The 26,854-nt window shown below is 44.3% G+C and overlaps 1 long non-coding RNA gene across 1 annotated transcript; it reads right to left on the bottom strand.

Annotated features, from left to right (window-relative positions):
* Positions 1–1,157: 1,157 nt before the first annotated feature.
* On the bottom strand, positions 1,158–21,102 carry LOC140846825 (uncharacterized). Its single transcript, XR_012126267.1, has 2 exons — positions 20,953–21,102; positions 1,158–4,566 (listed from the first exon to the last, which is right to left on the bottom strand). It is a non-coding gene; the product is annotated as an uncharacterized lncRNA (long non-coding RNA).
* Between the last annotated feature and the right edge of the window lie 5,752 nt (positions 21,103–26,854).

Here is a 26,854-nt window from a genome sequence, read left to right as displayed (position 1 = left end):
TTTGAAGTGCCAGCAATCATTAAAAATGTTGGGGATGCTGCTGTACACAGAACAGACAAGGGCTCCACTCTCCTAACCCAATATTCTAGTGGAAGGAGAAAAACCACACAGAAGCAACTAAGTACACAACTCCAAACATCAAGTAGCATGTTGGGTGGAAGAACCACATAGCTGTAAGCAGGGCTGGAGCAAAGGGTTAATGTTGAAAGTGCAGAAAAAGGAAGTGAGAAATGATGAGACTGGAGAAGATGGAAAAGGCCAGCCAGGAAGTAACCTTCGTGCATTAACAGGTACCAGCAAGAGGAGATGGCAGAGCTGTGAATTATGGAAGGTTCCTGGCTTGTGACGGAAAGACTCCAGGTGTGACTGCAGGGAGACTGATTCTAAGGCTGTCTGAATAGCCTCGGTGTAAAGTAGGAGCCATGGTTGGAGGGGTGGAAATGTGAGTGGGTGCAGTGCACACAGGGGGCTTGCCCCTCCTTCCAGGTTTCAGGCAGAAAATGGGCAGAATGTGTTTCCCTAACCCAGTCCAGTCCTCTGGTTTGTGTAAATTTTTACTTTTAAAATTTTGTATATATATCATCACAGAAAAATCTAAAACTTAAAATGTTACCCATGTTATTAGACAGTGCTGGGTACAGAGGAATACATGTACATGTCTGTGTGTACACAGACACATATATATTTATGTCTATGTGCATAGATATATTTTGTAAACTCTGCTCCACCTGTGTGTACACAAGCTCGCCCCACTGTCTCTGCCCCTTTGCCCACTGCAGATGCTCTCCTCTCCCCACCTGTACTCAGATACTTGCATCAGGTGGAATCACTGTGTGGAAGCCCACACCTTGCTGGGACTCAAAGGTAGCCCCCCCCCCTTGGAATTCCCTCCATGCCCTGCTCAGGCTCTGACTACCCATCCCGTGCCATGCCACCACCTCCTGAGGCTGCCCTCTTTACCCTGCCTTAGCTCTGGGCCCTGCCTCAGTCACCTCAGCATTCCTGCACTCTGCCACAGCCACCTACCTCACTCAGACCTCTTGAGGAGCTCTACAACAACACCATTCCAGATGAGAAGGGGGGAAAGAACAAGGGCAAGACAAAAAGTTGAAACACACAAATTTTTTTTGAATCAGAAAATGGAGTTGACAGAGATGGAAGCAAGACTTGTGTGTTTTTATTTAATGTTGATTTTTTGACCAAGTAAATCCTTAAATATTTAAAACAAGAGTTCCTAAAATTGAAAGTAAGTATACTTACATCCCTAATTGGTAACAAATACATCAAGAAATTGATTGTTGCAATGCTTTAAGGCAAATATTTTAACATGCTTAGAGGGATGTGTTCTCAGGATGAAAGAGATCTAAAGTTTAACTCAGGAGTTAAAAGCAATAATACTGATATTGTTATTTTAGAATATATGTATTAAAAGATATAGAAATGAATATGTTAATATTAGCAACTGTTTTCAGTGTAAGAGAAAAGCAATGTAAGTATAAAAAATTTTTAAGTTTAAAACTTCAGTATTGTTCAATTTGAATAGAAAATTTCAATATGAACTCACCCTCACCCGGACAGGAGGTACCTCTTTAAAGCAAACCAAATTTTTAAAACTGTTAAATATAACACAAACCCAGAAAACTGCCTAAAACAGATGGACAGATTAATGAATTGTTAGGCAGTAACACCCCCACCTCCCACAGAACCCAGAACCCTGCCAATCAGCGGGGAGCCTCTCAGGCGCACGCTCACCACTTCACCCTCCCCAAGAGCAGGGCCTCAGATGCCACTGTGAGGAGCAGAGGCAGAGTTCAGAACCCGGCCCCCAACATTCTTCTGAGCATTACCTTGCCCCACAAAAGGAAGATCCTACATTTTCTTTCTCCTTTGGTTCAAAAGGACCTATTTGCAAACTTTTACAGAACAGCACAACTCAGACATGTGTATTACACACGTGACTTTCACTTTACAATATCAAGTAAATGCAGCAACTCCAGGCCAGCTTATACCTGATTCACAGCTAATTTCAAGAACATGAAGTCATAAAAGGTACAGATGCATAATTCTACCATGGTGGGGTGAAGAAACTAAAGTATTATTTAGAATAACCTCAGTGTCAGCCTCAAATGGTAACGTCGGGGAGGCTGTCTGCAGTCATGTGGAGTGATGTTAAGAGGTGACCTGAGGTGTTGCTTGTTACCTAGGCTAGTTGAATCAAATGAGAAATAAGCTTTTCTCCATTTTTTCTTTTTTAAAACACAGAGAACTTTAATCTTCTCTGCATTTTTTTTTTTGAGAGGGCATCTCTCATTTATTGATCAAATGGTTGTTAACAACAATAAAATTCTGTATAGGGGGGTCAATGCTCAATGCACAATCATTAATCCATCTCAAGCCTAATTCTCATCAGTCTCCAATCTTCTGAAGCATAACGAACAAGTTTTTACATGGTGAACGAATTCTTACATAGTGAATAAATTCTTACATGGTGAACAGTACAAGGGCATTCATCACAGAAACTTTCGGTTTTTATCATGCATTATGAACTATAAACAATCAGGTCAAATACGAATATTCGTTTGATTTTTATACTTGATTTATATGTTGATCCCACATTTCTCCCTTTATTATTATTATTATTTTTATTTTTAATAAAATGCTGAAGTGGTAGGTAGATGCAAGATAAAGGTAGAAAACATAGTTTAGTGCTGTAAGAGGGCAAATGTAGATGATCAGGTGTGTGCCTATGGACTAACTATTAATCCAAGCTAGACAAGGGCAGCAAAACATCCACGGATGCAGAAGATTTCTCTCAAAGCAGGGGGGGTGAGGTTCTGAGCCTCACCTCTGTTGATCCCCAATTTCTCACCTGATGGCCCCCCTGCGACTGTGCCTGTCTTAGGTTGTTCCTCCTTGAGGAATCTTACCCGTCTCTGGCTAACCAGCCATCTTCCGGGGCCATACAGGGAAATGTAAAGTTGGTAAGTGAGAGAGAAGCCATATTGTTTAAAAAGGTTAGCTTTTTACTTCTTTGCAGATTTATGCCCTGTGGCTTCTATGCCCAGCACTTGTCTCGAGGTATCTTTACCACCTGGAGGAATTATGATACTTGGTAAATTCGATATGAGGCACGAATTCTATTTAAGGGTTGTAATTAGGAAGGAAGAAGAAAAGCTATAGAGGTAGCATATGGAAGAAAACATGGGAGGGTTGATTATTTCTTTGACATATCTTCTTGTAGAGTACCTTAAGTATGTATAGGTTTTAAACTACTAACTAATTTGCACACACACATTAACATAATAGGAATGCGGTGACATAAACAAAGCAAATCTATAATTACCATCCATCTCCAGTGAAGGCAAGAAAACCATTTAGGCACCCTAGGCATTTGTGAAAATTTATCTATGATATGATGGATATTGTCCAACTGTACTTGAACAGTCTGAGAGAAATCAGACAAATTAAAGCAGCCCATTTCTGGGATCTGTTCACATCCCATATGTTCTTTTAATCGTAGATAGTCTATAGTCATAAGATTTTGGAGTGCTACAACTTGCACCCCTCCCAACTCCTGGTTGAGTTCCAAATCTTCTCTGCATTTTATATGACTTTTTTTTCCTCCTCTAATCTAGGTCTTTCAGACCCAGAGCTGAAATACTGTGAAAATGGACAATGTGTCCCCTGCCTGACTGTTCTCAAAATGCCCAAACCTTGGAAACAATGCAAGAATGGAAAACTAAAGAGACTGCATTTCATGCTGCAGTCTCAAAGCTCTGACACTAGGTGACTGTAAATGCACAGAGACACACCACATAGGCAGGCTGCCATGAGCATTAGGTAAATAATAGGCACACAGTGCAGCTTGGGGCATATCCCAGGAGAGGGAGAGCTCAGGGGCAGGTGATGAGAGTGGGCAGGTCTCCCCTTCCAGCAACTCCATTTCCTGCCGATGCGGCCTAAGGCCCATGCGGAGCAGAAGCCTCAGCCCCTTGTGAGCGAATGGGGAAGATGCCGATGCCTCCCAGGGATGCCGTGAGGACTGATGGCAACTCCCATCCACCTGGCGCCCCCAGGGCCACTCTGCTTCCATCCACTACCTTGCACTTCCTCGAGGTTTCTACCCCCTTGCTACTCAGGAGCAACTAGAAAATGTAGGAAATGCATGTCTTTTTAAAGGGGGCGCTTTTGCCATTTCCACCGTCACCTGGACAGGAGGCACCGTGATTGCGTCCTGAGACATCTTTTAATGGTTGTAATCACTTTCAAGCTATGTAATCTCTCTAAATCTCAATGTCCTCACGTACAAAATGGGGATGGAGAGGTCCTTAAAAGGGGTCTGAGTGAAGAGTAAATGAGATAGGGAATTTTTGTTTCTGTTAGTGGTGAGTCTGCGATGTTTCCCCAGGTCCCCTGCACAGACAGGACCCACATCATCCCTCCTGGCATGAACGCGGCCGAGACCGTGGGCCTTGAGACGCAGCAGCGGGGGCTGCAGGGTGACAGACGTGGCCTCGGGGACATGATGCGAACTCCTGCCGCAGCCCGGGATCCCCACAGCCAGACCTGGAAAATGTCAGAGAGAGAGACGGTCAGGGGCGGTCGCTCTCCGCTTCTCTCCACCTCTCCCTGCCTCTCCTGGGCAGTGAGTCTTCCGCTACGGCCTCAGCACCTTCCTTGGGGTTTAGACCTTGGCTCTCTAAGTTTCAAAGAAGAATAATAGCTACATTTGGCTCTTTTTTTTTTTCTCTTGTTCAAAGCCTTATATTTGTTTGCTCTCCGGATGAAAAATAGAAAGGCATTATGTCAGTCTTGGGCTGGACATTAAATGAAAACTCAGACAGAATGGAGTGTCGGCAGTGGAGCAATGGGATTTATCCTTGGCTCTGGGCTTCAGGGTATAAGCTTCCTGGCCCCTGAGTCACTGGGGGGTGGGGTCTCTCCTGGCCCCTGAGTCACTGAGGGGTGGGCTCCCACCAGGAGCCAAAGGCAGAAGCCATTTCTTTCTGGAAGCTTCTTAAAGGGCCTGTTGTATCACAAGGCTGCTGGGCTGTGTTCTCAAGCAGCCCTGTTTTCTCTCTCCTCATGTGCTCACGTAAATACAGGGTGCAGGCCAGGACCAGAGGGAGTCAGGCTGCTCCTGGAGCACCAGAAGACCCTTGCATGCCTGAAGACCTTCTTTGCCCCTGGCCTGAAGCTCTGTCCCTAGCCATTGCCTCCAATAGGCCACTGCTGAAATGCCACCATCAAGAAGCTCTCACAGGCCATGAGGCCTGATGCTGGGACCCCTGCTGCAGGGCTTCTCCACAGGCAGCACAGAGGTGAGAGGTGGGCGTGTGCCGGCAGGCCAGCTCCACCGGTCAGCTTGTGCCACACATGAGCAACACATCCTGCTTTACTGTCCTGCCAGGAAATACAGAACCAAACAAGACTCAAGTGTAGCCATAGCCTCATCCTTCTGGCTTGCCCCTTACATAAGTCCCTAACCCTGGGTGTTCACCTCCTATCAGGCTTCTTGTCCTAGCCCTGATTCTTTGTTCTTACTACAGTATGTTGGCATTTTTGTGTATGCTTTCTTGTAGCAAGCTGTATGGAACACGGCACAGAACGTAAATACCTCAAATATCTCAAGTGACACTTCCTGCTCCCCGTGTCAGTACTGGCTTCCTCTCTAGGGACGGTATGAGTCTGCACCTTATGAAGGACAGCACCAAGACAGGGCTCAGTGGCAGACCTCTTATTACATCATCTATCTGCTTCAGGACATTTCATGAGCTGCTGTATGAATTCTACACAGAGACCACCTCATCTATTACTCAAGACACCCCATGAAAAGGGCAAGTGAGAGAGTGTGGTGGGTGAGCCAGAGAGGTGCTCCAGCCTGGTCTCAAGAGACTGTGTCCTCTCTACCTGTCTCCTTCTCAGCCTCCCTCGTTTTTCTCCCCCCTCACTCATAGACTATTTTATAAACCAAATCGAACTAGCTCTATTTGGTTTTCCACCTTAATACATAGCCTTAAAATGAAACACCACATTGTCATCTAGAGGTCATGAGACACTCAGAGCAATTTCCTGATGCTATTTAACTCTGGGATGTCCATAGGGAATGCTCTGAGGGGGTCTCCCTCCCACACCCTCAGCTGGATGCTTCACTTCTGACTGTTGTGGTTTAAAATGCCAACCTACAGCTTGATTTCTTAGACCATGCTTATTCACATGCTCTGTAAAATCTCATAACAACATAGTAAGAAAGGTCACTTAACAATGAGACAATTAACATATCTCCTCCCCAAGAATGAATTTTGGTGCAAAAAGAAGCAAAAATAGTGCCAGAAACAAATTACTGGCTTATAAACATGTTTATGAAATGCATCATACTTGGAGAAGCAGATGTGAGAATGACAAAGGATAAATGCCGACAGCAGGCTGCTGGGTAGATTCCTTGGCTTGCTGCTGAGAATGAGAGGCTGCACGTGGTGGGAGCTGCCGTGGGGTTACAGGCTCCTGCGGTGCTGCTGCTCAGGGAGCTGTGATCAGCCCCAGGAATTGTGTGGAGAAATTTTCCTTTGGTGTTGATAGAACAGGTAACTCTCTTTAACAGAAAACTTTTATAAGTTCCAATATTTTTGTGAATTCACAATTTCCTTATGTCTTCAATTCCAGTTGTTTGTTACACTTCAATAAATAAGTAAAATTGATTAATAAATCTATCAAACGTAATTCAGGATTACCCCAATTCCTGCCTTTCCTCAATCCTTGCAAATAAAGGACTGTTGGTCCGAGATGGTTTAGAATAAGCAGAAAGGACACAATAAAAAGATGATAATGTTTTTTGGCATTTTTAAGTCATATTTCTACTACAGAAATTGGCATATCTTGCAAAAAAGCTGTTGATGTGATTAGGAGAACTACAAATTCCACACTATAGAGACACAGACTCCTCCTCATGCACAATTTCCTATTCACAGATCTGGCGTTCTCCTCATTTCCTGCTTAGAACAGTATTCTCTGGCCCTGTTGACAAGAATAAGTCATTGGAAGCTCTGGCAAACAATGCTGTGTGGGGTGTCCACTGGAGTCAGCAGCTCCCCTTTGAAAACTGCCATTGCTGTTGGAAGCTCCCAATTTTGCAGTCAGGAGGTCATATAGAATCAATTAAGTCAGAAGATCTCTGGGGAATCTCCTCTGAGGGCTGTTGCCCAACTGTGATTATTTGCCAACATGGCAGTTGACTCCCCAACTCCTGTGAAACTCGGGCTGGAAGTAGACCTCCACCTTCTGGCAGCCTCCACCTCCCAGGAGCCTTCACTTCACGTCCTGGCAGCTCAGCTTTTTCCCTTGGCCACCCGTGCTGATCCAGCTCAAGCTGCATCTCCCCAAGTCTGACCCCAGCTACACTCTGAGATGCCAGGAGAATGCCCTGCTGTGTGAAGAGGTTGTGGCTCTCAGTTCCTCCTCAACAGCAGGAAGGAAGCTGGAAGAAGTACCACAAATGGCTGCTGCTGCTATGGCAACGAGCTGCTGCTCAGAAGAAAGTGGAGGAAAGTGCCTTTCATCTTTTGATTACCTTTCTGCACCTTCCCCTTCCTTTAGCCATTATTAGGCCCCTAAGCAATCATCTCTCCTAACATCCATACATCTCCCCTAAGGCTTAAACATCTGAAGAGCCTTCATCCATTAATAAGCACCAATTCTTGAACCAAAAGAAGAAAATATCATATTACAATATCTATTATAATTGTATGCACCGCTCAGCTGGATAGACAAAGTATTTTTATGTATAGGGCAGGAAATCATTCATTCATTCAGGCAATTAATAAATACTCACCAGTAACTACGATGCAAAATGCTAAGCCCTGGGGATTCAGAGATGATAAAACACCGTTTCTACCTTACCATCTGTTGGAGATGCAGATATGACAATAAATGCCCATGATAAGACATTTCTGGTGTCTGATAAAAGTCCACCTGGGCCTGTGGGGCTGTGAGCTGCTGGGGGCTCGGAGGGGCTGGGAAACACTCGCCAAGGAGGTGAGCTGTGAGGCAGACGCAGGCAGGCATGAGCACACGTCACCCTGGAGGCCTCTTCAAGGCTCCCCCCGAGCTCATTGCTTGGTCTAACTTATTGGGTGGTGGGTCAATACCCAGGAAGCTCCAAGAGCCTTTATGAGATACAGTGTAAATGATTCAGAGGAAGCCAGTGGTGTTTCATGTGAGTTTTGGAAGGTGGAGATCAGTGTGATGGAAAAAGGGGAGGTGGAGGCTGCAGATGGGAGACAACTAGAGACCAGAGTGTTACCAGAGAAGGGTCCTTGGCTCCTGTGAGGAAGAACTCAAGAACAGACACAAAAGGCAGCTGAGCACTAAGAGTTTAGAGAAAGGAGAACATACAGACCTGTGAGGTGGTGAGGGCGGATCAGAGGAAGTAGCACTGAGGAAACAATAAGGGCCTTTGTTATGTAAAGGGAGATGAACATTCACTAAGTGGGATCAGGTTTCAGAGGGAACAGCTAAGGTCTTTTTGGGGCTTGGACTTGCTCTACCCTCACATCCAGGGGAGTTTTGGTTATATTTGGTTCATACTGGGACTGTCATGGTACAGGTAGGTACAATATTTACCATTAATGAGGGCATGATTTGGGGGTGAGGTTTAGGTCAACTTCTCCATGTTGGAACCAGCCATTTTCAGCTGGTCTGTTATCGATACCCTCACTGCCCTCATACCACAAGAACAGCTCACACGGAAATGTGCAGAATGTAAGCACTGGACAGACATCCCCTCCCCCTGCCTGCTTACGTGTGCTATCAACCTACTCTAATGGGAGGAGTAGTGGGTGTAAGGTAATAAACCCCCTGGGAGTGTGGAAGCCCAAAATTGGGTGGGACAATGACAGGAAAAGACCCATCTGACTGTGATTATGGGCAACACATCTGATTAGTCTAGACTCTGCCACCACTATCTGGAGGCAGAGGATGAGTCGCAATCTTTTGAGGCCTATTTTCTCAGCTGACTTCCATGGTCCTCTCTCAAAATTCCCATGTTGAAGTCCTAACCCTCAAATCCATAGAATTAGGATCTCCAGAATGTGACCATATTTGGAGATAGGATCTCTAAAGAGATGATTAACTTTATGTAAGCTCATTAGGATGGGCCTTAGGTAATGGGACTGGTGTCTTATAAGAGGGAAATGTGAACACAGGCATGGACAGTGGAAGCTGGTAAGGAACACACAGGGGGAAGACGGCATCTACAAGCCAAGGAAAGGGGCCTGGGGTGGCGCCTCCCTCACAGCCCTCAGGAAGAGCCAACCATCATTGTCAACACCTTGATCTGGGCATTCGACCCCAGAACTGTGAAAGAACAAGCCTGCTGCTCGAGCTGCCCAGTCTGTGGTACTTGGTTATGGCAGCCCTAGGGAACTGGCCCACAGTGTCATTGTGAGGACTGAATAGTTTACACAATGACCAAAGCATGTGATAATATTCAATGTGTGGTGGCTCATATTGTCAGTAACAATACAATTGGCTTTACTTTAAATAAAAACAAACCCCAACTTATTTGCATAGTTGGATTTTAAGGGTATCAAGACTGATTTCTCTAGTTAACTCAAAGCCAGAGGACCCTTTGTTTCCATTCTGATGCTGAAATCTTAAACATGATTCATCCATCCTTATACTATTAAAACTGAACATTTTTTGGATTTACAGGCCCAAGTGCCTCTTTAATTCTAAGAGATTAAAACTGAATGTGTACTGCTTCAAAAAAATACTTTTGTTTGGGTTTTAATAAGTCAGTTGTCAATGTTTTCTAATGATTTCCTTTTTTTTCCACAATGACGTGTTGACAACTCCAGCTAACTTCAGGGTTCTGGACAATTGAACAAATCCAATGTGTCAACTTTCTTTACTTTCCATGAACACATTAAGTGAAATAGAGTGTTACATAACTGCCCTACATTGTAAGGACTCAAACTTGTTACTGTAACTTTAATTATAATAAAAAATACAAATTACTATCATTTTCTCCATTTATTTTGGACCAGCTGCCTCTGAACAATTAAAAAACATATCATGTAAATGTACTTAGTTACAAGAAATACCAGGCTCCAAACAGAAAACAGAATGAATTGAATTCTGTTTACAATCATCCAGACTATGTTTCTCAATTGTGTTTATGAGAGCTGGCACCAAACAGTAAACTGTGCTTTACCATTGCTCTGATCTGACATTTCTAATTAACTTTTAAGAGTGAAATTTAATTAGCTTCTTTCTCTCCCTTGGGAAGAAGGTTATAAAACACAGAACAAATTATCTATCTCCATTGGTAGAGGACCCTTACTGGTGTGTGGATTAAAATGCCATTCCTCCCAAAATAATCGAACAGATCACAGAAATACACAGAACTCCCAACAGAAAGGACCCAAGGAGGGCAACACCAAGACACATAATAATTAAAATGGCAAAGATCAAGGACAAGGAAAGAGTTTTAAAGAGTTTTAAAGGCAGCCAGAGAGAAAAAGGTCACCTATAAAGGAAAACCCATCAGGCTATCATCAGACTTCTTGACAGAAACCTTACAGGCCAGAAGAGAATGGCATGATATACTTAATGCAATGAAACAGAAGGGTCTTGAACCAAGGATACTGTATCCAGCACGATTATCATTTAAATATGATGGAGGGATTAAACAATTTCCAGAAAAGCAAAAGTTGAGGGAATTTGCGTCCCACAAACCACCTCTACAGGGCATCTTACAGGGACTGCTCTAGATGGGAGCACTCCTAAAAAGAGCACAGAACAAAACACCCAACATATGAGGAATGGAGGAGGAGGAATAAGAAGGGAGAGAAGAAAAGAATCTCCAGACAGTGTATATAACAGCTCAATAAGCGAGCTAAGTTAGGCAGTAAGATACTAAAGAGGCTAACCTTGAACCTTTGGTAACCACGAATCTAAAGCCTGCAATGGCAATAAGTACATATCTTTCAATAGTCACCATAAATGTAAACGGACTGAAGGCACCAATCAAAAGACACAGAGTAATAGAATGGATAAAAAAGCAAGACCCATCTATATTCTGCTTACAAGAAACTCACCTCAAACCCAAAGACATGCACAGACTAAAAGCCAAGAGATGGAAAAACATATTTCAGGCAAACTACAGAGAGAAGAAAGCAGGGATTGCAGTGCTAATATCAGACAAAATAGACTTCAAAACAAAGAAAGTAACAAGAGATAAAGAAGGACACTACATAATGATAAAGGGCTCAGTCCAACAAGAGGATATAACCATTCTAAATATATATGCACCCAACACAGGAGCACCAGCATATGTGAAACAAATACTAACAGAACTAAAGGGGGAAATAGACTGCAATGCATTCATTTTAGGAGACTTCAACACGTCACTCACCCCAAAGGATAGATCCACCAGGCAGAAAATAAGTAAGGACATGGAGGCACTGAACACCACTATAGAACAGATGGACCTAATAGACATCTATAGAACTCTACATCCAAAAGCAACAGGATATACATTCTTCTCAAGTGCACATGGAACATTCTCCAGAATAGACCACATACTAGCCCACAAAAAGAGCCTCAGTAAATTCCAAAATATTGAAATTCTACCAACCAACTTTTCAGACCACAAAGGTATAAAACTAGAAATAAATTCTACAAAGAAAACAAAAGGGCTCACAAACACATGGAGGCTTAACAACATGCTCCTAAATAATCAATGGATCGACGAACAAATTAAAATAGAGATCAGGGAATATATGGAAAGAAATTACAACAACAACACAAAGCCCTAACTTCTGTGGGACGCAGCAAAAGCAGTCTTAAGAGAAAAGTATATAGCAACCCAGGCACACTTGAAGAAGGAAGAACAATCCCAAATGAATAGTCTAACATCACAATTATCAAAACTGGAAAAAGAAGAACAAATGAGGCCTAAAGTCAGCAGAAGGAGGGACATAATAAAGATAAGAGAAGAAATAAACAAAATTGAGAACAATAAAACAACAGCAAAAATCAATAAAACCAAGAGCTGGTTCTTCGAGAAAATAAACAGAATAGATAAGCCTCTAGCCAAACTTATTAAGAGAAAAAGAGAATCAACACAAATCAACAGAATCAGAAATGAGAATGGAAAAGTCACGACAGACTCCACAGAAATACAAAAAATTATTAAAGACTACTATGAAAACCTATATGCCAACAAGCTGGAAAACCTAGAAGAAATGGACAACTTACTAGAAAAATACAACCTTCCAAGCCTGACCAAGGAAGAAACACAAAAGTTAAACAAACCAACTACGAACAAAGAAATTGAAACGGTAATCAAAAAAATACCCAAGAACAAAACCCCCGGGCCGGACAGATTTACCTCAGAATTTTATCAGACACACAGAGAAAACATAATACCCATTCTCCTTAAAGTTTTCCAAAAAATAGAAAAGGAGGGAATACTCCCAAACTCATTCTATGAAACCAACATCACCCTAATACCAAAACCAGGCAAAGACCCCACCAAAAAAGAAAATTACAGACCAGTATCACTGATGAATGTACATGCAAAAATACTCAATAAAATATTAGCAAACTGAATTCAAATATATATCAAAAGGATCATACACCATGACCAAGTGAGATTCATCCCAGGGATTCAAGTATGGTACAACATTCGAAAATCCATCAACATCATCCACCACATCAACAAAAAGGACAAAAACCACATGATCATCTCCATAGATGCTGAAAAAGCATTTGACAAAATTCAACATTCATTCATGATAAAAACTCTCAGCAATATGGGTATAGAGGGCAAGTACCTCAACATAATAAAGGCCATATATGATAAACGCACAGCCAACATTATACTGAAGAGTGAGAAGCTGAAAGCTTTTCCTCTGAGATCGGGAACAAGACAGGGATGCCCACTCTCCCCACTGTTATGTCACATAGTACTAGAGGTCCTAGCCACGGCAATCAGACAAAACAAAGAAATACAAGGAATCCAGATTGGTAAAGAAGAAATTAAACTGTCACTATTTGCAGATGACATGATACTGTACATAAAAAACCCTAAAGACTCCACTCCAAAACTACTACAACTGATATCGGAATACAGCAAAGTTGCAGGATACAAAATTAACACACAGAAATCTGTAGCTTTCCTATACACTAACAATGAACCAATACAAAGAGAAATCAGGAAAACAACTCCATTCACAATTGCATCAAAAAGAATAAAATATCTAGGAATAAACCTAACCAAAGAAGTGAAAGACCTATACCCTGAAAACTACAAGTCACTCTTAAGAGAAATTAAAGGGGACACTAACAAATGGAAACTCATTCCATGCTTGTGGCTAGGAAGAATTAATATCATCAAAATGGCCATCCTGCCCAAAGCAATATACAGATTTGATGCAATTCCTATCAAATTACCAGCAACATTCTTCAACGAACTGGAACAAATAGTTCAAAAATTCATATGGAAACACAAAAGACCCCAAATAGCCATAGCAATCCTGAGAAAGAAGAATAAAGTAGGGGGAATCTCACTCCCCAACTTCAAGCTCTACTACAAAGCCATAGTAATCAAGACAATTTGGTACTAGCACAAGAACAGAGCCATAGACCAGTGGAACAGATTAGAGACTCCAGACATTAACCCTAACATATATGGTCAATTAATATTTGATAAAGGAGCCATGGATATACAATGGTGAAATGACAGTCTCTTCAACAGATGGTGCTGGCAAAACTGGACAGCTACATGTAGGGGAATGAAACTGGACCATTGTCTAACCCCATACACAAAAGTAAATTCAAAATGGATCAAAGACCTGAATGTAGGTCATGAAACCATAAAACTCTTAGAAAAAAACATAGGCAGAAACCTCTAAGACATAAACATGAGTGACCTCTTCTTGAACATATATTTCCGGGCAAGGAAAACAACAGCAAAAATGAATAAGTGGGACTATATAAAGATGAAAAGCTTCTGCACAGCAAAGTACACCATCAATAGAACAAAAAGGTATGGGAGAATATATTTGTAAATGACAGACCCAATAAAGGCTTGACACCCAAAATATATAACGAGCTCACCCACCTCAACAAACAAAAAACAAATAATCCAACTAAAAAATGGGAAGAGGAACTGAACAGACGGTTCTCCAAAAAAGAAATACAGATGGCCAACAGACACATGAAAAGATGCTCCATATTGCTAGTCATCAGAGAAATGCAAATTAAAACCACAATGAGATATCTCCTCACACGTGTAAGGATTGCCACCATCCAAAAGACAGACAACAACAAACATTGGCAAGGATGTAGAGAAAGGAGAACCCTCCTACACTGCTGGTGGGAATGTAAATTAGTTCAACCATTGTGGAAAGCAGTATGGAGGTTCCTCAAAAAGTTCAAAATAAATATACCATTTGATGCAGGAATTCCACTTCTAGGAATTTACCCTAAGAATGCAGGAGCCCAGTTTGTAAAAGACAGATGCACCCCTATGTTTATCGCAGCACTATTTACAATAGCCAAGAATTGGAAGCAAACTAAGTGTCCATCAGTAGATGAATGGATAAAGAAGATGTAGTACATATACACAATGGAATATTATTCAGCCATAAGAAGAAAACAAATCCTACCATTTGCAACAACATGGATGGAGCTAGAGGGTATTATGCTCAGTGAAATAAGCAAAGCGGAGAAAGAGAAATACCAAATGATTTCACTCATCTGTGGAGTATAAGAACAAAGGAAAAACTGAAGGAACAAAACAGCAGCAGAATCATAGAACCCAAGAATGGACTAACAGGTACCAAAGGGAGAGGGACTGGGGAGGATGGGTGGATAGGGAGGGATAAGAGGGGGGGGGAAGAAAGGGGATATTATGATTAGCATGCATAATGGGGGGTGGGAGAAAGGGGAGGGCTGTACAACACAGAGAAGACAAGTAGTGATTATACAACATTTTGCTATGCTGATGGACAGTGACTGTAAGGGGGTTTGTGGGGGGGGACCTAGTATAGGGGAGAGCCTAGTAAACATAATGTCCTTCATGTAATTGTAGATTAATGATAAAAAAGAAAGAAAGAAAAGGGGGATTACTCCCTGATAGGATAAAACTAACTGCAAATTACCAGTTAATGCATGCTTTAAATATCCTTAATTTTGATCATTTAAAGGGTGTCATGATCAGCTATGGAAGTACATTTTTCTGATAATATTCCTTTTTCTTAAAAAAAATTTAAAAAGGCAGTTCTGTGTGGTGACTTTAATAGGTTCTTCACAATGGTATAAAGGGCATATCAAAGTGTGGGCAGGGGGTTTGTTTGTGTTTATACAGAGGATCAAAGCCTAATTCAGCTACCCAGAAAATGAATTGATATGATATGAAGAAGAACTTCCAACATCAACATTCTCTGGAAGAGTCATTCCAGAAGATGATCATCAAAAAACTTCAACAAAGACCCTGGCCCTGTTGCAGTTGTAGCTGCATTCATCCCACCGGTTCCTGGACTTGCCATTGGAATGAACAAGGAGATATCTCAGCTGGCCTGTGCATACAGTAAAACAACAAATTTGACTGAATCTATACTGTTGGAACTCAACCAAGAATTAGGAGAAGTGCAAGTTGCAGCGCTCCAAAATCTTGCGACTATAGACTATCTACTGTTAAAAGAACATATGGGATGTGAACAGTTCCCAGGAATGTGTTGTTTCAATTTGTCTGATTTTTCTCAAACTATTCACATTCAGTTAGACAATATCCATCATATCATTGATAAGTTTTCACAAATGCCTAGGGTGCCTAACTGGTTTTTTTGGTTTCACTGGATATGGCTGGTAATTGTAGGTCTGCTTTTGTTATGTAGCTGTATTCCTATTATCTTAATGTGTCTATGCAATTTAATTAGTAGTTTAAAACCTATACATGCTTATGTTACTCTACAAGAAGATATGACAAAGAAATAATCAATCTTCCCATGTTTCCTTCCATCTGCTACTTCTGTAGCTTTTCTTCTTCCTTCCTAATTACAACCTTTTAGTAGAATTCATGCCTCATATCGAAATTACCGAGTATTATAATTCTTCCAAGTGGTAAAGATACCTCAAGACAAATGCTGGGCATAGAAGCCACAGGGTATAAATCTGCAAAGAAGTAAAAAGCTAACCTTTTCAAAGAATATTTCTTCTCTCTCAGTTACCAACTTTACATTTCACTGTATGGCCCCGGAAGATGACTGATTAGCCAGAGACGGGTAAGATTCCTCAAGGGAGGAACAACCTAAGACAGGCACAGTCGCAGGGGGGCCATCAGGAGAGAAATTGGGGATCAACAGAGGTGAGGCTTAGAACCTCACCACCACCCCGCTGTTTTGAGAGAAATCTTCTGCATCCGTGGATGTTTTGTTGCCCTTGTCTAGCTTGGATTAGCACATAGTCTACAGGCACACACCTGATCATCTACATTTGCCCTCTTACAGCTCTAAATTATGTTTCTACCTTTATCTTGCATCTACCTACCACTTCAGCATTTTATTAATGATAATAATAATAATAATAATAATAATAATAATAATAATAAGGGAGAAATGTGGGATTCACATTTAAATCAAGTATAAAAATCAAACTAATAATCATATTGGACCTGATTGTTTACAGTTCATGATGCGTGATCAAAACTGAGAGTTTCTGTGATATGACTGCCCTTGCACTGTTGACCATGTAAGAACTTATTCACTATGTAAGAACTTGTTCACCATGTAAGAATTTGTTCGTTATGCTTCAGAAGATTGGAGACTGTTGAGAATTACGCTTGGGGTTGATTAATGATTGTGCATTGAGTCCCCTATACAGAATTTAGTTGTTGTTAACAACCATTTGATCAATAAATATGAGATGCCCTCTCAAAAAAATATAAATAATAAATAAAATAAAATAAAATAATATTTTACAATTTAAAAAAAAGTCTCACCTTAACATCCAAGAATTACATCACCAGTATTTAGACAACTGCTTTGAAAAACTATGCCCCAAAAAAAGCCATCATGCAATTTTACACAATAGCTCTATTCATAAAGGCTAAAAACTTAAAGAAATCAGGATGTGTTTCAGCAGATGAATGCTTTGGCAAATTGGAGTACATCCATTACATTTCACTACAACTTGTACAGTGAAATGTACAGTGATTTGGCCAGTGAAGCTGGTGCCTTGATCACTGGAGGTTACAGGTCTACCCCACATGAGAAATGGTTTCCAACAGCTTCTTTGGCATTATGAAGGCATCGGCCTTCGGCCAGCAGAAGGCTTCATTCTTCCCTGTGGTGTTGGAACGCATCGCCCTCCCAGTACACAACATGGATGGGTTCGCCACCCTGGAAGCTCTCCAAAATCCATATTTTGAGACACTGGTATGATGTATTATTAACTCCATTTTGATCCCCTCCCCTTTCTCTGGAGAATGGAGGGGTGAGACTGAAAATCTCAAGCTTCTAATCATGGCTTGGGCTTTCTGCCTATCAGACACCCAGCAGAACCCACACAGAACCACCTACTTAGAACAAAAGATACCTCTATTACTCAGGAAATCCCCAGAGCTTTAGGAGCCCAGTGTCAGGATTGAGGCACAGACCAACATACATGTGTTCTACTGTACTTCCATGTTCATGGTGGCTAATCCCAGGGAGAGGGTTGGCAAGTTGTGCTTCCACTATCCCAGGAGAAGGAGGATTTAAAACAGAAACTAAATTGAGTTATACAAAAAATATAACCTATAATGTGTGACCACAAGATGTACAGACTGAGATTCCAACTAAAAGGCCAATTTAGCTATAGTGACAAGTATCAGCTTCCACGGCTATTTGACGGTCTGACAGGTTGTGTCTCTAACTGTCTGTTTGCAGTTCTGGGTGGGGAGTGAAGGCCCCTCCCACAGGGTGATGGAAAGAGACTTGTGCTCAGAGGAGAAGCCTGCCTTTTTTTTTTATTCCACATTAAATAATGTGAACATTAATAAAGTACTAAGAATAGACTTAGGTGCAAATCTTGTGCATTGAAGATTATAAAGCATTGATAATTTAAAATCTAAGAAAGATTTAATACATGTAAAGTCTACTCATGTTGATGGAAAGACTTAAATACTGTTAAGGTGGCAATGACACAAATGCAACCTACAGAGTCAACGTGATTCACAGGCTTTAATGTACCAGCTGATCCTGACACATGGAATTTTAAGGGAACCCAAAGAGTACTTGAAAAGATTCTTGAAAAAGAAAATCAAAGCTGAAGGCTCATGGCCCCCAAGATCTAATCTTAGTACAAAGTAACAGTAAATAAAACACTGTGACACTGGCATAAACATACACAGCTGGCCCGTGGACAGCAGGGGTGTGAACTGCCCAGGTCCACTTGAGGGGATTTTTTTCCACAAATATATAGAAAAAATGTTTAAAGGCTTAAGACAATTTGAAACATTTCCTTTTTTCTAGCTTACCTTACTGTTATAATACAGCACAAAACATGTATCATGTACAAAATATGTGTTAATCGACTGTTTATATTATTGGTAACTCTTTCAGTCAAAATAGGCAATCAGATTTAGGATAATACTGAAGTTTGAGGGAGATATTTTATGTGGATTCTGACTCTGAGGGATGTCAGCTACATAAAACCCCATGTTGTCAAAGATCAACTGTATGTATAGATCAACAAAACTGAGTGGAAAGCCCAGAAGTGACCCCAACCATCTACAGTCAATTGCTTTCTAACAAGGGTGGACAACATTAAATTAGGGAAAGAATGGTCTTTTCAGCAAATGGTGCTGGGCAAATGACTGTCCATGTATGGAGGGATGAAACTGAACCCTTAACTCATGTCACATACAAAAATTAACTCAAAACAAAGGGCTTACATAATAGGTAAAAGTATAGACTCTAGAAGAAAACATAAGGAGAAACGTTCATGACCTTGGATTTAGCCATGGTTTCTCAGATCTGACACCAAAGGACAAGCAAAAGAAGAAAGCATAAATCAGAATTCCCCCAAATTAAAAACTTTTCTGCATCAAAAGTCACCAACCAGGAAGTGAAAAACAGCCGCAGAATGGAAGAAAATATCTCCACATTGTACATCTGACAAGAGCCTGTAACCCAGAAAACACCATAAACTTGTACAAGGCAACAAAACAACACCTAAATGTTTAAAGCGGATGAAAAATTCCAAGCAAGACATACAAATGTTCAAGAAGCACATGAACACAGCAGTACTTGCTATGGAAATGCAAATTAAACCACGGTGACCACCCCCTGCAAGCACACAGCAATGGCCGTCCTCAGGAAAATTCAAAATCACATGTTGCCAAGGATGTAGAGGAATTGGAGCCCCTACCCTTTACTTGTGGAAATATAAAACATGCAGCTTGTGTACAACAGCTTGGCATTTCCTCATAATATATAATATAATTACCTAATTGTGGGTAAACACCCACTCCTAGATAACTACCACAAAGAAATGAAAAAACTGTTCAAACAGAAACTGGCCCATGAGTTCTTGGCAGCACTGCTCACCACAGCAAAAAGGTAGAAACAACTCAAATGCCCTTCAAGGGGTGAATGGATGAACAAAACAGGGTCGATCCATAAACTGCATTATTTTGCCAAATATAGAAATAAAGAAAAATGGTCCAACGCTGCTTTGAAAAACGGTGTGTGGGTACCATTTGCAACGACATGGATGCAGCTGGAGGACATTATGCTCAGTGAAATAAGTCAGTCTGAGAAAGACAAATGCCAAATGATTTCCCTCATTTATGGAGTATAAGAATGAAGCAAAACTGAAGGGACAAAATAGCAGCAGACTCGGAGACTCCAAGAATGAACTAGTGGTTACCAAAGGGTAGGGGTGTGGGAGGGCGGGTGGGGAGGGAGGGAGAACGGGATTGAGGGGTATTATGTTTAGTACACATGGTGTGGGGGTCACGGGGAGAACAATGTAGCACAGAGAAGGCACATAGTGGATCTGTGGCGTCTTACTACACTTATGGACAGTGACTGCATTGGGGTGTGGGTGGGGACTTGATAATATGGGTAAATGTAGTAACCACATTGGTTTTTCATGCCTTCATAAGAGTGTATATCAATCATGCCTTAATAAAAATTAATTGATTAATTAATTAAAACAGTGGGGTGGCATCCCCAGAACCTGGAGCACAGAATTAACATATGATTAGCAATTACATTTCTGGGCATTTGCTCAAATGACATGAAAGCAGGGACTTAGATATTTGCACACCCATGTTCACAGCTGCATGATTCACAACAGCCAAAAGGTGGAGACGAACTGGATATCCAGAGACACATGAAAAAAATGTGGTCTCTACACAGCAAAGTAAACAAGGAGTCCTAGAACATGCTACACAGATGGACCCTAAAACCATTATGCTCAGTGAAATGCACCCCTCAAAGAAGAACAAATATTATGTGATCCCACTTATGTGAGGTCCTGGAAAGCCCAACTGAGGTAAAGTCTCGGGAACAGTTCCAGAAAAAGGAAACTGCCTCAGGATAGAAAGACGTGTGCACACAGCTGGGGCGCATGGTGACAGCTGCGGTGGGTCTGTGCACTGGATTATCATGTGGAGACCCTAAGACTTCCCTCACTTGGGGTCAGGTGGTGGTTCCCTGGGAATGTGTCCCTGTTTGGGGTAGGCGCTCCAGCATTTTGTGTGAAGTGGCAACTGTGGTAAAGTGAGGCGCTGGGGAATTCAGTATAAAGAGAATTTGTACTGACACTGCAAGTTTTCTGTATGCTTGAAATTGCTGGAAATTAACTTACTTTGCAAAACAACCATGAGAAAAGCATCACACCGTGTCAACAGGGGCCAAGCCCTCCCCATCCAGTTCACCCAAAGGGGCTGCTACTCACCTTACAGGGGTCCAGGAGTCATTAGAGGATCCCCTGTAGCCACTGGGCGTTGGGCATTGGGATGACCTGCTGTACAAACAGTGGGATTTTAGAATTCCAGTTTCCCACACCACTCCACCAAAGACCTTATTAAAACTAAAAATGAATTCAATAAACTTCTAAGATACGAAACCAACATAAAAAAAGTCGATTGCTTGTATTCACTAATAACCAACCGTCAGAGAGATTAAGAAAGCAATGCCCTTTAAAACTGCATCATAAAGTATAAAGTGTTGTGGGTAAAATTGCAGTATTTCCAGAATCTCTTGCCTGGCCTCAGTGCATCTCCTTATCAGTAGGTGTTTCCAAGGGGTGGAGAGAAGTAGTCCGTCTCTATATCAACAGGTAATTACAAGGGTGAGGGAGGGCACATCTGGACTGGAGAAGTTGGGTGGGGCCCCTTCTTCTGCAGCCAGGTTGTTAGAGACACTGGCGAGCAGAAGTGTATGGCTGATAGTAAGTAATGAACTGGATTCTCCCACTTTGTTTCTCCCTTTTACTGATTTCGGTTCAAAGGTACTTTGTCCCCGAAATTTCCCCTGGAGTTACAAGTACCTAAGAAGAAACTTAACCAAGGACGCGGGAGGCCTGAGCTCTGGAAACTGTGGACGCTGCCGACGTGGACGGGAAGAGTTAGATTATGACAAGTTTCCTCCGCCCACAGCAACGTGCAGAATCCGTGCCACCCCCACCAAAATTCCATCACACTTCTCACAGAAGCAGACACCTTACAGGCTGGATGGAACCCCACAGGACCCCATCCCACAAGCGTCCTTGGAAAGCAGAGCTGGGGCATGGCGCCCAGACATCCCACTACACTGCGGTGCTGCAGCAAGTGAGACCCCGCGTGGCGCCGAAGCAGACGCGGGTGTGGAAACAGGCACCGGGCGCCCTCAGCGCCACCACCCCCAAACCCGCTCTGCCCGAAGAGCCGACCACGAAGCTCCGGTCCCAGGCCGTGGGTAGGGGCCGCCCTTGGGGAGCCAGGCTGGGTCAGTGCCTCAATGCACCCTGGGGGTCTCCCAGGCGGCCCCCTCCCCGGGAACCCTTCCCAGGAAACCGCTTGGTATGCTCGGCGCACAGCAAGAGCTGCGCCCCCGGTAAGCGGGCGGCCTCAGCAGCCAAGTTCCCTGAACCCACTCCCGTCTCAGAGCCTCGTTAGGAAGGACGCCTGGAGCCGGAGGGCGTCCCGCAGGTGCGGCCAATCCACCCGCCACACGGGGCCCGGGGCGCGCGGCGCGGAGACATAGGCTCCCGGGGACACGCTGGACGCTGCGCACCCGCCTCGGCCCCGCCGTGGCCTGGCCCGAACTCACCCGCGCCCTGAACTCGCCCCAAGCACCAACCGCCACGCCTGCAGCCCGAAATCACCCGCGCCCGCCGCGCCCCCAAACTCCGCGAAGACCCCATTCCCCAATGCAGGCCTTTCCTCCCCCGGCCTCTATAGGGGAGCGCTTGGCAGGCAGTGCACGGGGAGCCTCTCCTCAACTTTCTGTCCCGCGGCTCCCGAGGAAACCGAGCTGTCACTGCGGACGCGGCCGGCGGGGTCCCGGGGCCGCAGCGGAGCCCAAGGAATCCCGGCTCCCGTTAGGAGAGCGGCAAAGTCCCGGGGCCTGACCGCGCGTGCGCTGCGAGTTTCCAAAATAGGGGCAGAGGCGCCGCCTCGTGGTTAAACGGATGAACCACAAATCTTTGTTAATTCAAACTCCCGATAGGCAGGACTGTTCGGTGTCTTCAATTCGTTGGAGACCATGCGGAATGAAATGAAGGTAGACACAGGCTGTACAGCTTACACCAAAACTCACTCAGAATTGTCCATAGACAAATTTTAGATGGAAAATTATAAAAATTTTAGTTAAAAGCTAGAAAACCTACACAATCTTGTTGATGACTTTTAACAGTCAACACCAAAAGTCTACCAAAGAAAAATAACTAATCACGTGGGCTTTATATAATTAAAATTTTCTACTCTAAAAGACCTTGCTCGGAGAACCCAAAGACAAGACGAAAACTGGGAGAAAGTATTTACAAAATACGTATTTGATAAAGGATTCGTACTCAAGATATACAGAAATCCATAAAACAAAAAAGAACCATTAAAAAACATTTTACCATTAGAAAAAGATTCTCACCTTAGGATCCAAGAAGTGCACCTCCCGTATTTACACAACTGCTTTGAAACACTATCCCAACCATAACCATCATGCAATTTTATGCAGCAGCACAATGGCTAAAAACTTAGAGATGTCAGAATGTTCTCCAGTAGATGAATGGATACACAAATTGTGGTACACCCACGGGAAGGGGAGCAGACTATGCCTCTTTGGCACAGGATTATGTTCGGCCAATTAACTATTTTTAAAAACAGAGGATAATCTCTGGAAATTGAAAAGTTGCCCTGTTATGAGGAGCATTTGCTTTTATGCAGGAAATCCACATGTGTAAGGGTGCCTCCCTCTGTACTGGGAATGGAAGGATAACCAAATCTCTAGAAACTTTCATCAGTGGAGTTTGGCCTCGGCTCAAATTTGCATGACGACCATGCACTTGTGTTTATCCTATTTTGCCTGATAACCTCCCAGTAACCTAACTTCCCTCCTTCCCTAACACCTTTCTGGTTTTTAGCTGAAGATAGCTTTCAAGGTGGTAACTTGGGTCATTTTGGGGAGCTACTCAGTGTTCCTGGGTATCTCCCATGCACATGGGAAGTATACATGTCATTACATTTCTGTCTGCTTTTCTCCTGTTGAGCATTCTTTATTGTGGGCAGGCGGAGCAGCTGCTCAGGCAGGAACCGAGAAGGGCAGGGCGGATATTCTGCCTCCCTTACACCAGGAATGGAAACTATTCAGCAACAGAAAGGAAGGAACTGCCAACCCGTGCAGAGACGTGGGTGAATCTGCTTGCATGATGCTAAGTGACAGGAGCCAACCTGAAGAGGCCACACACTGTGGGACCCCGTGTAAATGACTCTCTGGACAAGGCACAGCTACGGAGGTGGTAAACGGGTCATGGTGGGGAGTCTGGAGTGTCCCATGGGACTGTCTAGTGCGTGACACTGGCCACTATGTGTTTATTTAAACCCATAGATCCTTAGAGCCCAACAATTAAATCATAATCTATTCAAATTAAGTCAGTTAGGATGTGAGAGTGTCCAAGGGTGGAATACAAAATTTAACAAAGAATCTAACTATTAGAAATGAATGGGGGAAAGCTCACTGTTGGTGGTGAGACTTAAGGAAACTGGGAAATGAACAGAATCTGTACACTAAAGGGAAAATGTACTGTACACAGACAGGGGACTGCGTTTTATCAGGTATTTCGATGCAGGTCCTCGCTGACAACCCTGAAAACACTACATCTGTAATCTGGGATGAGCAGTGGATTAAGTAAATGACAGTCGGACCCAGGTTTCTCCCTGTTGGAGGCGGAAGTTACCGGTAAGCAAGGGGAGAAGGTTACAAGATCTATGCGATCCTGGATCAGGCTGGAGACCTGCAGCTTGGTGTGGATGTGGGAAGCTCCACACACAAATCTTTATAGCTAGGCGCGTGAACATTGTGAAAGACGGACACTACTGGAGCCGTGTCAGAACGGAGGTGGAGCAGCAGCTGGCAGGAAGCCGCCTCACCCACCTTTGTCTGAACTGGGCCAAAACGTTTGGAATGCACAAAACAGCCATCGTTTGAGTGGCCAGCAGGAGGACAGGCATCTGATGACAAGTGTGATGGATGTGGACTTCCACAAGATAGGCTCAGTGGCCAATATTTAACACAAAGTAGATCGGCTTGTTAAGAAACCTATAGAAAGTTATTTTCTGTTTTTAGTTCATTTAACTGCCCGCCTTCCTTTTTCTGATAGAACCCCTTGCTTTCACCCTACAACTGGGAACACTATTTGGGTACCTACCTGAATCTGTGCTCTCCAAACTGAAATTATGTAATCCCAACTAAACTCTAGGTTGCCTCTCTGCAGGTGTTTCTTTTCAGATTGGCAACACAGACTGTGACTCAAACACACACACACACACATTCCCCTGCGTCATCCACTGAGCACATGCAGCTCCCACAGATACCCTAACCCGTACCCTGACCCTACCACCCCTCCCAAACCCGCACCCTAACCCTGACCCCTAGAATTCCCTCCCCGCCGCCCTGGTGACGGTAGCTCCGCCGGCGCCCGCAGTCCAGGAGCCCGGCGAAGAGCACGGGGCTGAGGGTGAGGGAGCAGCAGGAGGAAGGCAGGAGTTGTCCTGAGTCCAGGCGCTGTGGGCGGGGAGGCGGCACAGCGACAGGACGGGGAATGGCCCGCCGGCGACCGGCGGGCGACGGGGGCTGGGAGCGAGCCGAGCCCCTCCCGGGGGGCCGGCAGGTAACGGAGCCCCGCGCGGCGCGGGGACGGACCGGAAGGGAGCCCCCGGGGGGAGGCTGCAGGGCACAAGGGACAGACATGCAGACAGCAACGGGCGGCTGACCCGGCTACGAGCTGCTGCGCCTCAGCACAGAGGCAGGACGCGCCAGGAGCAGAGCGAACCGTGCGCCTGTGAACACAGGAATCTACGGAGAGCCACGGCCACCGGCGAACCTGCGCGGGCAGAGACGGACAGAGGCGGGGAATCACGGACAGAGGCGGAAATTGACGGAGACGGAGATTGGCGAGGAGAGGCGGGGGATGACGAAGACTGACGGAAAGACACGGAGAAGGGCGGAGAGAGATGGGGAATGACGGACAGGGGCGAAAATTGACGGAGAGAGGCGGAGATTGACGGGGAGAGGCGAGGGACGACGAAGACTGACGGAAAGAGACGGAGAATGGCGGAGAGAGACGGGGAATGACGGACAGGGGCGAAAATTGACGGAGAGAGGCGGAGATTGACGGGGAGAGCCGAGGAGTGACGAAGACTGACGGAAAGAGACGGAGAATAGCGAAGAAAGACGGGGAATGACGGACAGGGACGGAAACTGCCGGAGAGAGGCGGAGATTGACGGGGAGAGGCGAGGGACGACGAAGACTGACGGAAAGACACGGAGAATGGCGGAGAGAGACGGGGAATGACGGACAGGGGCGAAAATTGACGGAGAGAAATGGAGATTGACAGGGAGAGCCGAGGAATGACGAAGACTGACGGAAAGAGACGGAGAATAGCGAAGAGACTGGGAATGACGGACAGGGACGGAAACTGACGGAAAGAGGCGGAGATTGACGGGGAGAGGCGAGGGACGACGAAGACTGACGGAAAAAGACGGAGAATGGCGGAGAGAAATGGGAAGTAACGGAAAAAGATGGAGAAGGGTTGGCGGCTCACTAGAGACCTGACGTGCAGGTTCGCGCTCGTCCACTCACAGGCCCGCAAGCGCATCTCGACCCCACAGGCGTGGCTCCGGGGACCTGATGCCTCCCGAGCGTGGGTCGGGGCGCCATGTCCTCGCCCCTCAAACTTTGCGCCCGAGCCTGACATTAGGGTACCGTCATTCTCCAGAGCGAGCAAGGAGCAATTTCTGCTTATGGTGCTGCTGACATTTAACCGTCTAACCTGCTGACCGTGTCTAGTGGCTCCGTTTAGCGGCATGAGCACTTTCCGTGTTTTGCACCCACCGCCAGCCCCGCACTCTCCATCCCCCAAACCCGACTCTGCAAGATCATGCCCCGCCCCGCCCCGCCAAACCCTCCGTGTTCTGCAAGGCAGCCCCAGGTGCGCAGTCCCTGCAGCGGCTGCACAAACGGTGTGCACACGCTCTGCAGTGAGGACCAAGCAGAAGAGGAGCAGGCGGAGGCGGCCCGGTGCCCCAGCTGGTGCCCCCAGCTCCAGGCATAGATTGGCCCTTCCTTTCGGCTCTGCATGGTTCCCTGCTTCTCCAAGTGT

The sequence above is a fragment of the Manis javanica genome, chromosome 16 (assembly GCF_040802235.1).
Source record: "Manis javanica isolate MJ-LG chromosome 16, MJ_LKY, whole genome shotgun sequence".
Classification (NCBI taxonomy): Eukaryota; Metazoa; Chordata; class Mammalia; order Pholidota; family Manidae; genus Manis; species Manis javanica.
This window is presented reverse-complemented; position numbering and strand designations above follow the sequence as displayed.